At 51.4% G+C, this 12,371-nt stretch overlaps 23 non-coding genes across 23 annotated transcripts; 18 read left to right on the top strand and 5 right to left on the bottom strand.

Annotated features, from left to right (window-relative positions):
* The first annotated feature begins 313 nt into the window (after window positions 1-313).
* Window positions 314-385, top strand: Trnae-cuc (transfer RNA glutamic acid (anticodon CUC)). The gene has a single exon. It is a non-coding gene; the product is annotated as a tRNA-Glu (tRNA).
* A 257-nt stretch (window positions 386-642) lies between these two features.
* Window positions 643-716, top strand: Trnai-aau (transfer RNA isoleucine (anticodon AAU)). The gene has a single exon. It is a non-coding gene; the product is annotated as a tRNA-Ile (tRNA).
* A 743-nt stretch (window positions 717-1,459) lies between these two features.
* Trnag-ucc (transfer RNA glycine (anticodon UCC)) lies at window positions 1,460-1,531 on the bottom strand. Its single transcript has one exon. It is a non-coding gene; the product is annotated as a tRNA-Gly (tRNA).
* A 323-nt stretch (window positions 1,532-1,854) lies between these two features.
* Window positions 1,855-1,925, top strand: Trnag-gcc (transfer RNA glycine (anticodon GCC)). Its single transcript has one exon. It is a non-coding gene; the product is annotated as a tRNA-Gly (tRNA).
* An 824-nt stretch (window positions 1,926-2,749) lies between these two features.
* Window positions 2,750-2,821, top strand: Trnae-cuc (transfer RNA glutamic acid (anticodon CUC)). Its single transcript has one exon. It is a non-coding gene; the product is annotated as a tRNA-Glu (tRNA).
* Window positions 2,822-3,078: 257 nt separating this feature from the next.
* Trnai-aau (transfer RNA isoleucine (anticodon AAU)) lies at window positions 3,079-3,152 on the top strand. Its single transcript has one exon. It is a non-coding gene; the product is annotated as a tRNA-Ile (tRNA).
* A 743-nt stretch (window positions 3,153-3,895) lies between these two features.
* Window positions 3,896-3,967, bottom strand: Trnag-ucc (transfer RNA glycine (anticodon UCC)). Its single transcript has one exon. It is a non-coding gene; the product is annotated as a tRNA-Gly (tRNA).
* Window positions 3,968-4,290: 323 nt separating this feature from the next.
* Trnag-gcc (transfer RNA glycine (anticodon GCC)) lies at window positions 4,291-4,361 on the top strand. Its single transcript has one exon. It is a non-coding gene; the product is annotated as a tRNA-Gly (tRNA).
* Window positions 4,362-5,185: 824 nt separating this feature from the next.
* Trnae-cuc (transfer RNA glutamic acid (anticodon CUC)) lies at window positions 5,186-5,257 on the top strand. Its single transcript has one exon. It is a non-coding gene; the product is annotated as a tRNA-Glu (tRNA).
* A 257-nt stretch (window positions 5,258-5,514) lies between these two features.
* Trnai-aau (transfer RNA isoleucine (anticodon AAU)) lies at window positions 5,515-5,588 on the top strand. The gene has a single exon. It is a non-coding gene; the product is annotated as a tRNA-Ile (tRNA).
* A 743-nt stretch (window positions 5,589-6,331) lies between these two features.
* On the bottom strand, window positions 6,332-6,403 carry Trnag-ucc (transfer RNA glycine (anticodon UCC)). The gene has a single exon. It is a non-coding gene; the product is annotated as a tRNA-Gly (tRNA).
* A 323-nt stretch (window positions 6,404-6,726) lies between these two features.
* On the top strand, window positions 6,727-6,797 carry Trnag-gcc (transfer RNA glycine (anticodon GCC)). The gene has a single exon. It is a non-coding gene; the product is annotated as a tRNA-Gly (tRNA).
* A 295-nt stretch (window positions 6,798-7,092) lies between these two features.
* Window positions 7,093-7,165, top strand: Trnam-cau (transfer RNA methionine (anticodon CAU)). Its single transcript has one exon. It is a non-coding gene; the product is annotated as a tRNA-Met (tRNA).
* Window positions 7,166-7,621: 456 nt separating this feature from the next.
* Window positions 7,622-7,693, top strand: Trnae-cuc (transfer RNA glutamic acid (anticodon CUC)). Its single transcript has one exon. It is a non-coding gene; the product is annotated as a tRNA-Glu (tRNA).
* Window positions 7,694-7,950: 257 nt separating this feature from the next.
* On the top strand, window positions 7,951-8,024 carry Trnai-aau (transfer RNA isoleucine (anticodon AAU)). The gene has a single exon. It is a non-coding gene; the product is annotated as a tRNA-Ile (tRNA).
* Window positions 8,025-8,767: 743 nt separating this feature from the next.
* Trnag-ucc (transfer RNA glycine (anticodon UCC)) lies at window positions 8,768-8,839 on the bottom strand. Its single transcript has one exon. It is a non-coding gene; the product is annotated as a tRNA-Gly (tRNA).
* Window positions 8,840-9,162: 323 nt separating this feature from the next.
* Window positions 9,163-9,233, top strand: Trnag-gcc (transfer RNA glycine (anticodon GCC)). The gene has a single exon. It is a non-coding gene; the product is annotated as a tRNA-Gly (tRNA).
* Window positions 9,234-9,528: 295 nt separating this feature from the next.
* Window positions 9,529-9,601, top strand: Trnam-cau (transfer RNA methionine (anticodon CAU)). The gene has a single exon. It is a non-coding gene; the product is annotated as a tRNA-Met (tRNA).
* A 456-nt stretch (window positions 9,602-10,057) lies between these two features.
* Trnae-cuc (transfer RNA glutamic acid (anticodon CUC)) lies at window positions 10,058-10,129 on the top strand. Its single transcript has one exon. It is a non-coding gene; the product is annotated as a tRNA-Glu (tRNA).
* A 257-nt stretch (window positions 10,130-10,386) lies between these two features.
* On the top strand, window positions 10,387-10,460 carry Trnai-aau (transfer RNA isoleucine (anticodon AAU)). Its single transcript has one exon. It is a non-coding gene; the product is annotated as a tRNA-Ile (tRNA).
* A 743-nt stretch (window positions 10,461-11,203) lies between these two features.
* On the bottom strand, window positions 11,204-11,275 carry Trnag-ucc (transfer RNA glycine (anticodon UCC)). Its single transcript has one exon. It is a non-coding gene; the product is annotated as a tRNA-Gly (tRNA).
* A 323-nt stretch (window positions 11,276-11,598) lies between these two features.
* Trnag-gcc (transfer RNA glycine (anticodon GCC)) lies at window positions 11,599-11,669 on the top strand. The gene has a single exon. It is a non-coding gene; the product is annotated as a tRNA-Gly (tRNA).
* Window positions 11,670-11,964: 295 nt separating this feature from the next.
* Window positions 11,965-12,037, top strand: Trnam-cau (transfer RNA methionine (anticodon CAU)). Its single transcript has one exon. It is a non-coding gene; the product is annotated as a tRNA-Met (tRNA).
* Window positions 12,038-12,371: the final 334 nt, after the last annotated feature.

Genomic DNA, 12,371 nt, shown 5'->3' with positions numbered 1-12,371 from the left:
GTAAAATTTTCAAGGAAAAAAGTACTAGTAATAAAACTGAATTTCGTACGATATAACGTGTAAAGTCACACAATGTATGACCTGCTGTATGATGACAGGCAGCAGGTCTTTACTTGCGAAATAAGTAAATAAATATTACTACTTACAGCTTTGCTTTTCCTCCTACCCCTGTAACAACGAGGCATAAAGCAATGGCTTGTGACTTTTGACATGCGCGCCTCGCCATGGGCGCGCGAAAAGGTGCTCGCAAACAGGGAAAGTGCGACACGGAAAGCGAGTGGACCGGGTGTAAACGCCGAGAAGAATGTGCCCGTCCGGTGTGGTCTAGTGGCTAGGATACCTGGCTCTCACCCAGGAGGCCCGGGTTCGATTCCCGGTACCGGAACGGAATTTTTTCGGAAGAAATCACGACAAGTTTTGACCCTGGGAAAGGCTGTTTTACGTCCTCCTCGCGTTATAGCTACTGGTTCTTAAACGTCAGCTGAAGACAGTCGAGAGAAACGGGCACGCAATGAAATTACTACGAGCAGCGGAATAAAGGGAGAAGAGACGCTGGTCCACTGTTGGACTGCTACCATAGAAATGTTACATGGCAATACGCAGAGCAATTCCCGCGAAGCGATGGAAGACTGTCTGCACCGAGGCCCGTTAGCTCAGTTGGTTAGAGCGTCGTGCTAATAACGCAAAGGTCGTGGGTTCGATCCCCCCACTGGCCACTACGATTTCACTTTTTCAAAAAGGCAACGCCGATTTCGGCGGGGAAGTATGGTGACAAAGAAATCGTCACATTGTGTGGGAGCTGATAGGGGACCAGAACGCGACTTGTCGGGACGCGCTAAAACACTTCACTGGTCACAGCACGGTGAACACACAGTTTCTCGTCCGATCACCGCTACTGCGCGAAGCTGGGCGTTGTCAGTGCTTGGGCGGGTGACCGCCTGCGAACACACGCCACTGCCGATAGTTTCAATTCGTATTTCTCTTTCCTCTTCGGTATCGGAGCTGCAGCGCTATTCGGTCAAAGCACTGGCGCCACATTTTGCCTCTCCGTATGCCAGGTCGCGCCGTGCGGCCACAGTGAAATGAAGGAGCGTGTTGAAATATTTTCAACAAAGAAAAAAAAAAATCTACTAGTAATAAAACTGAATTTGTCTGACAGAACATGTAAAATCAGACAATACATGATAACAGGCAGCAGGTATTTACTTGAGGCATAAGTAATGTGGTGCCCGCCCGCCTCGCCATACCTCTCTCAGTCGTTTTGCGTGCTTGTCCTTTTTATATAGGCCGATTGGAGAGCGTCAGCTCTCGCGTCAGCTGAGCAAAGTCGAGACAAGTCGAGACTGAAGGGGAATCGACGCACACGCTATAGGGTGGCCTGCAGCGAGTAAGATGGGGAAAGAAACATTAATTGAAGGACGCGTGGCAAAAGTACTCATACGCAAAAGTAAAAGCCGGCTGCGGTGGCCGGGAATCGAACCCGGATCAACTGCTTGGAAGGCAACTATGCTGACCATTACACCACCACCGCACGGTTTCCGCCCGCGCACGCCGCGCTGTGTCTGCTTCCCGCCTGTCGGCGGCGGCTCAAGGTGGTCGTAGCTGTAGGCGCATTACGTGGTAGGCGAGCGCATCCAGACAGCGTCTCTACGCACATTTCGCGTCCTTTGGCAAGAGTCGTCGCGTGCGTGCGCCACAAGAGTACTTAGGCGATCGCGTTCGGGCGTCATTTTTAAGCAGCAGTGCAGTGCAGGATTCAGCGTCTGTAGCATTCTCTCGAGAGGATGCGACGGCGCTGGACGGCAGTCCCACTTTCCCCGCAGACGTCTGCCACGGAAAGCACCAGGAAGCTGAGCATCGGTGGTTCAGTGGTAGAATGCTCGCCTGCCACGCGGGCGGCCCGGGTTCGATTCCCGGCCGATGCATCATTTTGTTTTTTCTCCGATAGTGGTGCTGCGTGTCTTTCGCACTCGAACTGCGTGAGCCATAAGAATGAACCGCGGTATTTCCGTGTGGAAATAACCAAACATGCAGCGCGCACGACTGCTCGTTTGGACTCTTGTGTGCTATTGTACATACTGGCGTCGGCCTAGCATCGCAAGTTGCCTGTCGCGCCGGGAATGCACGTGTAGCAACAGAAAAAAATGAGCCAGGAAGTGCAGACTCTCTACCAGTGGTATTTGGTACTTACCGAGATTCCAGAAGACGTGGCGATCACTTGTCTCGGTAGCGCAGTAGGCAGCGCGTAAGTCTCATAATCTTAAGGTCGTGAGTTCGATCCTCACCCGGTGCATTTAATTTACTTTCGTCCACAGCTAAATTGACGCCTCTGGGGTTTGCGAAGGAGCGAAACACTTTGTACTTTGTTATCCACAAGGCTTCACCGACTCAGCGTGATAATGTTTACTTCCCGTCATTACTACCTGCAGTTCTTATGTAAAATTTTCAAGGAAAAAAGTACTAGTAATAAAACTGAATTTCGTACGATATAACGTGTAAAGTCACACAATGTATGACCTGCTGTATGATGACAGGCAGCAGGTCTTTACTTGCGAAATAAGTAAATAAATATTACTACTTACAGCTTTGCTTTTCCTCCTACCCCTGTAACAACGAGGCATAAAGCAATGGCTTGTGACTTTTGACATGCGCGCCTCGCCATGGGCGCGCGAAAAGGTGCTCGCAAACAGGGAAAGTGCGACACGGAAAGCGAGTGGACCGGGTGTAAACGCCGAGAAGAATGTGCCCGTCCGGTGTGGTCTAGTGGCTAGGATACCTGGCTCTCACCCAGGAGGCCCGGGTTCGATTCCCGGTACCGGAACGGAATTTTTTCGGAAGAAATCACGACAAGTTTTGACCCTGGGAAAGGCTGTTTTACGTCCTCCTCGCGTTATAGCTACTGGTTCTTAAACGTCAGCTGAAGACAGTCGAGAGAAACGGGCACGCAATGAAATTACTACGAGCAGCGGAATAAAGGGAGAAGAGACGCTGGTCCACTGTTGGACTGCTACCATAGAAATGTTACATGGCAATACGCAGAGCAATTCCCGCGAAGCGATGGAAGACTGTCTGCACCGAGGCCCGTTAGCTCAGTTGGTTAGAGCGTCGTGCTAATAACGCAAAGGTCGTGGGTTCGATCCCCCCACTGGCCACTACGATTTCACTTTTTCAAAAAGGCAACGCCGATTTCGGCGGGGAAGTATGGTGACAAAGAAATCGTCACATTGTGTGGGAGCTGATAGGGGACCAGAACGCGACTTGTCGGGACGCGCTAAAACACTTCACTGGTCACAGCACGGTGAACACACAGTTTCTCGTCCGATCACCGCTACTGCGCGAAGCTGGGCGTTGTCAGTGCTTGGGCGGGTGACCGCCTGCGAACACACGCCACTGCCGATAGTTTCAATTCGTATTTCTCTTTCCTCTTCGGTATCGGAGCTGCAGCGCTATTCGGTCAAGGGCACTGGCGCCACATTTTGCCTCTCCGTATGCCAGGTCGCGCCGTGCGGCCACAGTGAAATGAAGGAGCGTGTTGAAATATTTTCAACAAAGAAAAAAAAAATCTACTAGTAATAAAACTGAATTTGTCTGACAGAACATGTAAAATCAGACAATACATGATAACAGGCAGCAGGTATTTACTTGAGGCATAAGTAATGTGGTGCCCGCCCGCCTCGCCATACCTCTCTCAGTCGTTTTGCGTGCTTGTCCTTTTTATATAGGCCGATTGGAGAGCGTCAGCTCTCGCGTCAGCTGAGCAAAGTCGAGACAAGTCGAGACTGAAGGGGAATCGACGCACACGCTATAGGGTGGCCTGCAGCGAGTAAGATGGGGAAAGAAACATTAATTGAAGGACGCGTGGCAAAAGTACTCATACGCAAAAGTAAAAGCCGGCTGCGGTGGCCGGGAATCGAACCCGGATCAACTGCTTGGAAGGCAACTATGCTGACCATTACACCACCACCGCACGGTTTCCGCCCGCGCACGCCGCGCTGTGTCTGCTTCCCGCCTGTCGGCGGCGGCTCAAGGTGGTCGTAGCTGTAGGCGCATTACGTGGTAGGCGAGCGCATCCAGACAGCGTCTCTACGCACATTTCGCGTCCTTTGGCAAGAGTCGTCGCGTGCGTGCGCCACAAGAGTACTTAGGCGATCGCGTTCGGGCGTCATTTTTAAGCAGCAGTGCAGTGCAGGATTCAGCGTCTGTAGCATTCTCTCGAGAGGATGCGACGGCGCTGGACGGCAGTCCCACTTTCCCCGCAGACGTCTGCCACGGAAAGCACCAGGAAGCTGAGCATCGGTGGTTCAGTGGTAGAATGCTCGCCTGCCACGCGGGCGGCCCGGGTTCGATTCCCGGCCGATGCATCATTTTGTTTTTTCTCCGATAGTGGTGCTGCGTGTCTTTCGCACTCGAACTGCGTGAGCCATAAGAATGAACCGCGGTATTTCCGTGTGGAAATAACCAAACATGCAGCGCGCACGACTGCTCGTTTGGACTCTTGTGTGCTATTGTACATACTGGCGTCGGCCTAGCATCGCAAGTTGCCTGTCGCGCCGGGAATGCACGTGTAGCAACAGAAAAAAATGAGCCAGGAAGTGCAGACTCTCTACCAGTGGTATTTGGTACTTACCGAGATTCCAGAAGACGTGGCGATCACTTGTCTCGGTAGCGCAGTAGGCAGCGCGTAAGTCTCATAATCTTAAGGTCGTGAGTTCGATCCTCACCCGGTGCATTTAATTTACTTTCGTCCACAGCTAAATTGACGCCTCTGGGGTTTGCGAAGGAGCGAAACACTTTGTACTTTGTTATCCACAAGGCTTCACCGACTCAGCGTGATAATGTTTACTTCCCGTCATTACTACCTGCAGTTCTTATGTAAAATTTTCAAGGAAAAAAGTACTAGTAATAAAACTGAATTTCGTACGATATAACGTGTAAAGTCACACAATGTATGACCTGCTGTATGATGACAGGCAGCAGGTCTTTACTTGCGAAATAAGTAAATAAATATTACTACTTACAGCTTTGCTTTTCCTCCTACCCCTGTAACAACGAGGCATAAAGCAATGGCTTGTGACTTTTGACATGCGCGCCTCGCCATGGGCGCGCGAAAAGGTGCTCGCAAACAGGGAAAGTGCGACACGGAAAGCGAGTGGACCGGGTGTAAACGCCGAGAAGAATGTGCCCGTCCGGTGTGGTCTAGTGGCTAGGATACCTGGCTCTCACCCAGGAGGCCCGGGTTCGATTCCCGGTACCGGAACGGAATTTTTTCGGAAGAAATCACGACAAGTTTTGACCCTGGGAAAGGCTGTTTTACGTCCTCCTCGCGTTATAGCTACTGGTTCTTAAACGTCAGCTGAAGACAGTCGAGAGAAACGGGCACGCAATGAAATTACTACGAGCAGCGGAATAAAGGGAGAAGAGACGCTGGTCCACTGTTGGACTGCTACCATAGAAATGTTACATGGCAATACGCAGAGCAATTCCCGCGAAGCGATGGAAGACTGTCTGCACCGAGGCCCGTTAGCTCAGTTGGTTAGAGCGTCGTGCTAATAACGCAAAGGTCGTGGGTTCGATCCCCCCACTGGCCACTACGATTTCACTTTTTCAAAAAGGCAACGCCGATTTCGGCGGGGAAGTATGGTGACAAAGAAATCGTCACATTGTGTGGGAGCTGATAGGGGACCAGAACGCGACTTGTCGGGACGCGCTAAAACACTTCACTGGTCACAGCACGGTGAACACACAGTTTCTCGTCCGATCACCGCTACTGCGCGAAGCTGGGCGTTGTCAGTGCTTGGGCGGGTGACCGCCTGCGAACACACGCCACTGCCGATAGTTTCAATTCGTATTTCTCTTTCCTCTTCGGTATCGGAGCTGCAGCGCTATTCGGTCAAGGGCACTGGCGCCACATTTTGCCTCTCCGTATGCCAGGTCGCGCCGTGCGGCCACAGTGAAATGAAGGAGCGTGTTGAAATATTTTCAACAAAGAAAAAAAAAATCTACTAGTAATAAAACTGAATTTGTCTGACAGAACATGTAAAATCAGACAATACATGATAACAGGCAGCAGGTATTTACTTGAGGCATAAGTAATGTGGTGCCCGCCCGCCTCGCCATACCTCTCTCAGTCGTTTTGCGTGCTTGTCCTTTTTATATAGGCCGATTGGAGAGCGTCAGCTCTCGCGTCAGCTGAGCAAAGTCGAGACAAGTCGAGACTGAAGGGGAATCGACGCACACGCTATAGGGTGGCCTGCAGCGAGTAAGATGGGGAAAGAAACATTAATTGAAGGACGCGTGGCAAAAGTACTCATACGCAAAAGTAAAAGCCGGCTGCGGTGGCCGGGAATCGAACCCGGATCAACTGCTTGGAAGGCAACTATGCTGACCATTACACCACCACCGCACGGTTTCCGCCCGCGCACGCCGCGCTGTGTCTGCTTCCCGCCTGTCGGCGGCGGCTCAAGGTGGTCGTAGCTGTAGGCGCATTACGTGGTAGGCGAGCGCATCCAGACAGCGTCTCTACGCACATTTCGCGTCCTTTGGCAAGAGTCGTCGCGTGCGTGCGCCACAAGAGTACTTAGGCGATCGCGTTCGGGCGTCATTTTTAAGCAGCAGTGCAGTGCAGGATTCAGCGTCTGTAGCATTCTCTCGAGAGGATGCGACGGCGCTGGACGGCAGTCCCACTTTCCCCGCAGACGTCTGCCACGGAAAGCACCAGGAAGCTGAGCATCGGTGGTTCAGTGGTAGAATGCTCGCCTGCCACGCGGGCGGCCCGGGTTCGATTCCCGGCCGATGCATCATTTTGTTTTTTCTCCGATAGTGGTGCTGCGTGTCTTTCGCACTCGAACTGCGTGAGCCATAAGAATGAACCGCGGTATTTCCGTGTGGAAATAACCAAACATGCAGCGCGCACGACTGCTCGTTTGGACTCTTGTGTGCTATTGTACATACTGGCGTCGGCCTAGCATCGCAAGTTGCCTGTCGCGCCGGGAATGCACGTGTAGCAACAGAAAAAAATGAGCCAGGAAGTGCAGACTCTCTACCAGTGGTATTTGGTACTTACCGAGATTCCAGAAGACGTGGCGATCACTTGTCTCGGTAGCGCAGTAGGCAGCGCGTAAGTCTCATAATCTTAAGGTCGTGAGTTCGATCCTCACCCGGGGCATTTAATTTACTTTCGTCCACAGCTAAATTGACGCCTCTGGGGTTTGCGAAGGAGCGAAACACTTTGTACTTTGTTATCCACAAGGCTTCACCGACTCAGCGTGATAATGTTTACTTCCCGTCATTACTACCTGCAGTTCTTATGTAAAATTTTCAAGGAAAAAAGTACTAGTAATAAAACTGAATTTCGTACGATATAACGTGTAAAGTCACACAATGTATGACCTGCTGTATGATGACAGGCAGCAGGTCTTTACTTGCGAAATAAGTAAATAAATATTACTACTTACAGCTTTGCTTTTCCTCCTACCCCTGTAACAACGAGGCATAAAGCAATGGCTTGTGACTTTTGACATGCGCGCCTCGCCATGGGCGCGCGAAAAGGTGCTCGCAAACAGGGAAAGTGCGACACGGAAAGCGAGTGGACCGGGTGTAAACGCCGAGAAGAATGTGCCCGTCCGGTGTGGTCTAGTGGCTAGGATACCTGGCTCTCACCCAGGAGGCCCGGGTTCGATTCCCGGTACCGGAACGGAATTTTTTCGGAAGAAATCACGACAAGTTTTGACCCTGGGAAAGGCTGTTTTACGTCCTCCTCGCGTTATAGCTACTGGTTCTTAAACGTCAGCTGAAGACAGTCGAGAGAAACGGGCACGCAATGAAATTACTACGAGCAGCGGAATAAAGGGAGAAGAGACGCTGGTCCACTGTTGGACTGCTACCATAGAAATGTTACATGGCAATACGCAGAGCAATTCCCGCGAAGCGATGGAAGACTGTCTGCACCGAGGCCCGTTAGCTCAGTTGGTTAGAGCGTCGTGCTAATAACGCAAAGGTCGTGGGTTCGATCCCCCCACTGGCCACTACGATTTCACTTTTTCAAAAAGGCAACGCCGATTTCGGCGGGGAAGTATGGTGACAAAGAAATCGTCACATTGTGTGGGAGCTGATAGGGGACCAGAACGCGACTTGTCGGGACGCGCTAAAACACTTCACTGGTCACAGCACGGTGAACACACAGTTTCTCGTCCGATCACCGCTACTGCGCGAAGCTGGGCGTTGTCAGTGCTTGGGCGGGTGACCGCCTGCGAACACACGCCACTGCCGATAGTTTCAATTCGTATTTCTCTTTCCTCTTCGGTATCGGAGCTGCAGCGCTATTCGGTCAAGGGCACTGGCGCCACATTTTGCCTCTCCGTATGCCAGGTCGCGCCGTGCGGCCACAGTGAAATGAAGGAGCGTGTTGAAATATTTTCAACAAAGAAAAAAAAAATCTACTAGTAATAAAACTGAATTTGTCTGACAGAACATGTAAAATCAGACAATACATGATAACAGGCAGCAGGTATTTACTTGAGGCATAAGTAATGTGGTGCCCGCCCGCCTCGCCATACCTCTCTCAGTCGTTTTGCGTGCTTGTCCTTTTTATATAGGCCGATTGGAGAGCGTCAGCTCTCGCGTCAGCTGAGCAAAGTCGAGACAAGTCGAGACTGAAGGGGAATCGACGCACACGCTATAGGGTGGCCTGCAGCGAGTAAGATGGGGAAAGAAACATTAATTGAAGGACGCGTGGCAAAAGTACTCATACGCAAAAGTAAAAGCCGGCTGCGGTGGCCGGGAATCGAACCCGGATCAACTGCTTGGAAGGCAACTATGCTGACCATTACACCACCACCGCACGGTTTCCGCCCGCGCACGCCGCGCTGTGTCTGCTTCCCGCCTGTCGGCGGCGGCTCAAGGTGGTCGTAGCTGTAGGCGCATTACGTGGTAGGCGAGCGCATCCAGACAGCGTCTCTACGCACATTTCGCGTCCTTTGGCAAGAGTCGTCGCGTGCGTGCGCCACAAGAGTACTTAGGCGATCGCGTTCGGGCGTCATTTTTAAGCAGCAGTGCAGTGCAGGATTCAGCGTCTGTAGCATTCTCTCGAGAGGATGCGACGGCGCTGGACGGCAGTCCCACTTTCCCCGCAGACGTCTGCCACGGAAAGCACCAGGAAGCTGAGCATCGGTGGTTCAGTGGTAGAATGCTCGCCTGCCACGCGGGCGGCCCGGGTTCGATTCCCGGCCGATGCATCATTTTGTTTTTTCTCCGATAGTGGTGCTGCGTGTCTTTCGCACTCGAACTGCGTGAGCCATAAGAATGAACCGCGGTATTTCCGTGTGGAAATAACCAAACATGCAGCGCGCACGACTGCTCGTTTGGACTCTTGTGTGCTATTGTACATACTGGCGTCGGCCTAGCATCGCAAGTTGCCTGTCGCGCCGGGAATGCACGTGTAGCAACAGAAAAAAATGAGCCAGGAAGTGCAGACTCTCTACCAGTGGTATTTGGTACTTACCGAGATTCCAGAAGACGTGGCGATCACTTGTCTCGGTAGCGCAGTAGGCAGCGCGTAAGTCTCATAATCTTAAGGTCGTGAGTTCGATCCTCACCCGGGGCATTTAATTTACTTTCGTCCACAGCTAAATTGACGCCTCTGGGGTTTGCGAAGGAGCGAAACACTTTGTACTTTGTTATCCACAAGGCTTCACCGACTCAGCGTGATAATGTTTACTTCCCGTCATTACTACCTGCAGTTCTTATGTAAAATTTTCAAGGAAAAAAGTACTAGTAATAAAACTGAATTTCGTACGATATAACGTGTAAAGTCACACAATGTATGACCTGCTGTATGATGACAGGCAGCAGGTCTTTACTTGCGAAATAAGTAAATAAATATTACTACTTACAGCTTTGCTTTTCCTCCTACCCCTGTAACAACGAGGCATAAAGCAATGGCTTGTGACTTTTGACATGCGCGCCTCGCCATGGGCGCGCGAAAAGGTGCTCGCAAACAGGGAAAGTGCGACACGGAAAGCGAGTGGACCGGGTGTAAACGCCGAGAAGAATGTGCCCGTCCGGTGTGGTCTAGTGGCTAGGATACCTGGCTCTCACCCAGGAGGCCCGGGTTCGATTCCCGGTACCGGAACGGAATTTTTTCGGAAGAAATCACGACAAGTTTTGACCCTGGGAAAGGCTGTTTTACGTCCTCCTCGCGTTATAGCTACTGGTTCTTAAACGTCAGCTGAAGACAGTCGAGAGAAACGGGCACGCAATGAAATTACTACGAGCAGCGGAATAAAGGGAGAAGAGACGCTGGTCCACTGTTGGACTGCTACCATAGAAATGTTACATGGCAATACGCAGAGCAATTCCCGCGAAGCGATGGAAGACTGTCTGCACCGAGGCCCGTTAGCTCAGTTGGTTAGAGCGTCGTGCTAATAACGCAAAGGTCGTGGGTTCGATCCCCCCACTGGCCACTACGATTTCACTTTTTCAAAAAGGCAACGCCGATTTCGGCGGGGAAGTATGGTGACAAAGAAATCGTCACATTGTGTGGGAGCTGATAGGGGACCAGAACGCGACTTGTCGGGACGCGCTAAAACACTTCACTGGTCACAGCACGGTGAACACACAGTTTCTCGTCCGATCACCGCTACTGCGCGAAGCTGGGCGTTGTCAGTGCTTGGGCGGGTGACCGCCTGCGAACACACGCCACTGCCGATAGTTTCAATTCGTATTTCTCTTTCCTCTTCGGTATCGGAGCTGCAGCGCTATTCGGTCAAGGGCACTGGCGCCACATTTTGCCTCTCCGTATGCCAGGTCGCGCCGTGCGGCCACAGTGAAATGAAGGAGCGTGTTGAAATATTTTCAACAAAGAAAAAAAAAATCTACTAGTAATAAAACTGAATTTGTCTGACAGAACATGTAAAATCAGACAATACATGATAACAGGCAGCAGGTATTTACTTGAGGCATAAGTAATGTGGTGCCCGCCCGCCTCGCCATACCTCTCTCAGTCGTTTTGCGTGCTTGTCCTTTTTATATAGGCCGATTGGAGAGCGTCAGCTCTCGCGTCAGCTGAGCAAAGTCGAGACAAGTCGAGACTGAAGGGGAATCGACGCACACGCTATAGGGTGGCCTGCAGCGAGTAAGATGGGGAAAGAAACATTAATTGAAGGACGCGTGGCAAAAGTACTCATACGCAAAAGTAAAAGCCGGCTGCGGTGGCCGGGAATCGAACCCGGATCAACTGCTTGGAAGGCAACTATGCTGACCATTACACCACCACCGCACGGTTTCCGCCCGCGCACGCCGCGCTGTGTCTGCTTCCCGCCTGTCGGCGGCGGCTCAAGGTGGTCGTAGCTGTAGGCGCATTACGTGGTAGGCGAGCGCATCCAGACAGCGTCTCTACGCACATTTCGCGTCCTTTGGCAAGAGTCGTCGCGTGCGTGCGCCACAAGAGTACTTAGGCGATCGCGTTCGGGCGTCATTTTTAAGCAGCAGTGCAGTGCAGGATTCAGCGTCTGTAGCATTCTCTCGAGAGGATGCGACGGCGCTGGACGGCAGTCCCACTTTCCCCGCAGACGTCTGCCACGGAAAGCACCAGGAAGCTGAGCATCGGTGGTTCAGTGGTAGAATGCTCGCCTGCCACGCGGGCGGCCCGGGTTCGATTCCCGGCCGATGCATCATTTTGTTTTTTCTCCGATAGTGGTGCTGCGTGTCTTTCGCACTCGAACTGCGTGAGCCATAAGAATGAACCGCGGTATTTCCGTGTGGAAATAACCAAACATGCAGCGCGCACGACTGCTCGTTTGGACTCTTGTGTGCTATTGTACATACTGGCGTCGGCCTAGCATCGCAAGTTGCCTGTCGCGCCGGGAATGCACGTGTAGCAACAGAAAAAAATGAGCCAGGAAGTGCAGACTCTCTACCAGTGGTATTTGGTACTTACCGAGATTCCAGAAGACGTGGCGATCACTTGTCTCGGTAGCGCAGTAGGCAGCGCGTAAGTCTCATAATCTTAAGGTCGTGAGTTCGATCCTCACCCGGGGCATTTAATTTACTTTCGTCCACAGCTAAATTGACGCCTCTGGGGTTTGCGAAGGAGCGAAACACTTTGTACTTTGTTATCCACAAGGCTTCACCGACTCAGCGTGATAATGTTTACTTCCCGTCATTACTACCTGCAGTTCTTATGTAAAATTTTCAAGGAAAAAAGTACTAGTAATAAAACTGAATTTCGTACGATATAACGTGTAAAGTCACACAATGTATGACCTGCTGTATGATGACAGGCAGCAGGTCTTTACTTGCGAAATAAGTAAATAAATATTACTACTTACAGCTTTGCTTTTCCTCCTACCCCTGTAACAACGAGGCATAAAGCA

Source organism: Schistocerca cancellata, unplaced genomic scaffold (assembly GCF_023864275.1).
Source record: "Schistocerca cancellata isolate TAMUIC-IGC-003103 unplaced genomic scaffold, iqSchCanc2.1 HiC_scaffold_716, whole genome shotgun sequence".
Taxonomy (NCBI): Eukaryota; Metazoa; Arthropoda; class Insecta; order Orthoptera; family Acrididae; genus Schistocerca; species Schistocerca cancellata.
Note: the sequence above shows the minus strand (reverse complement) of the source record. Positions and strands in the feature narration are given on the sequence as shown.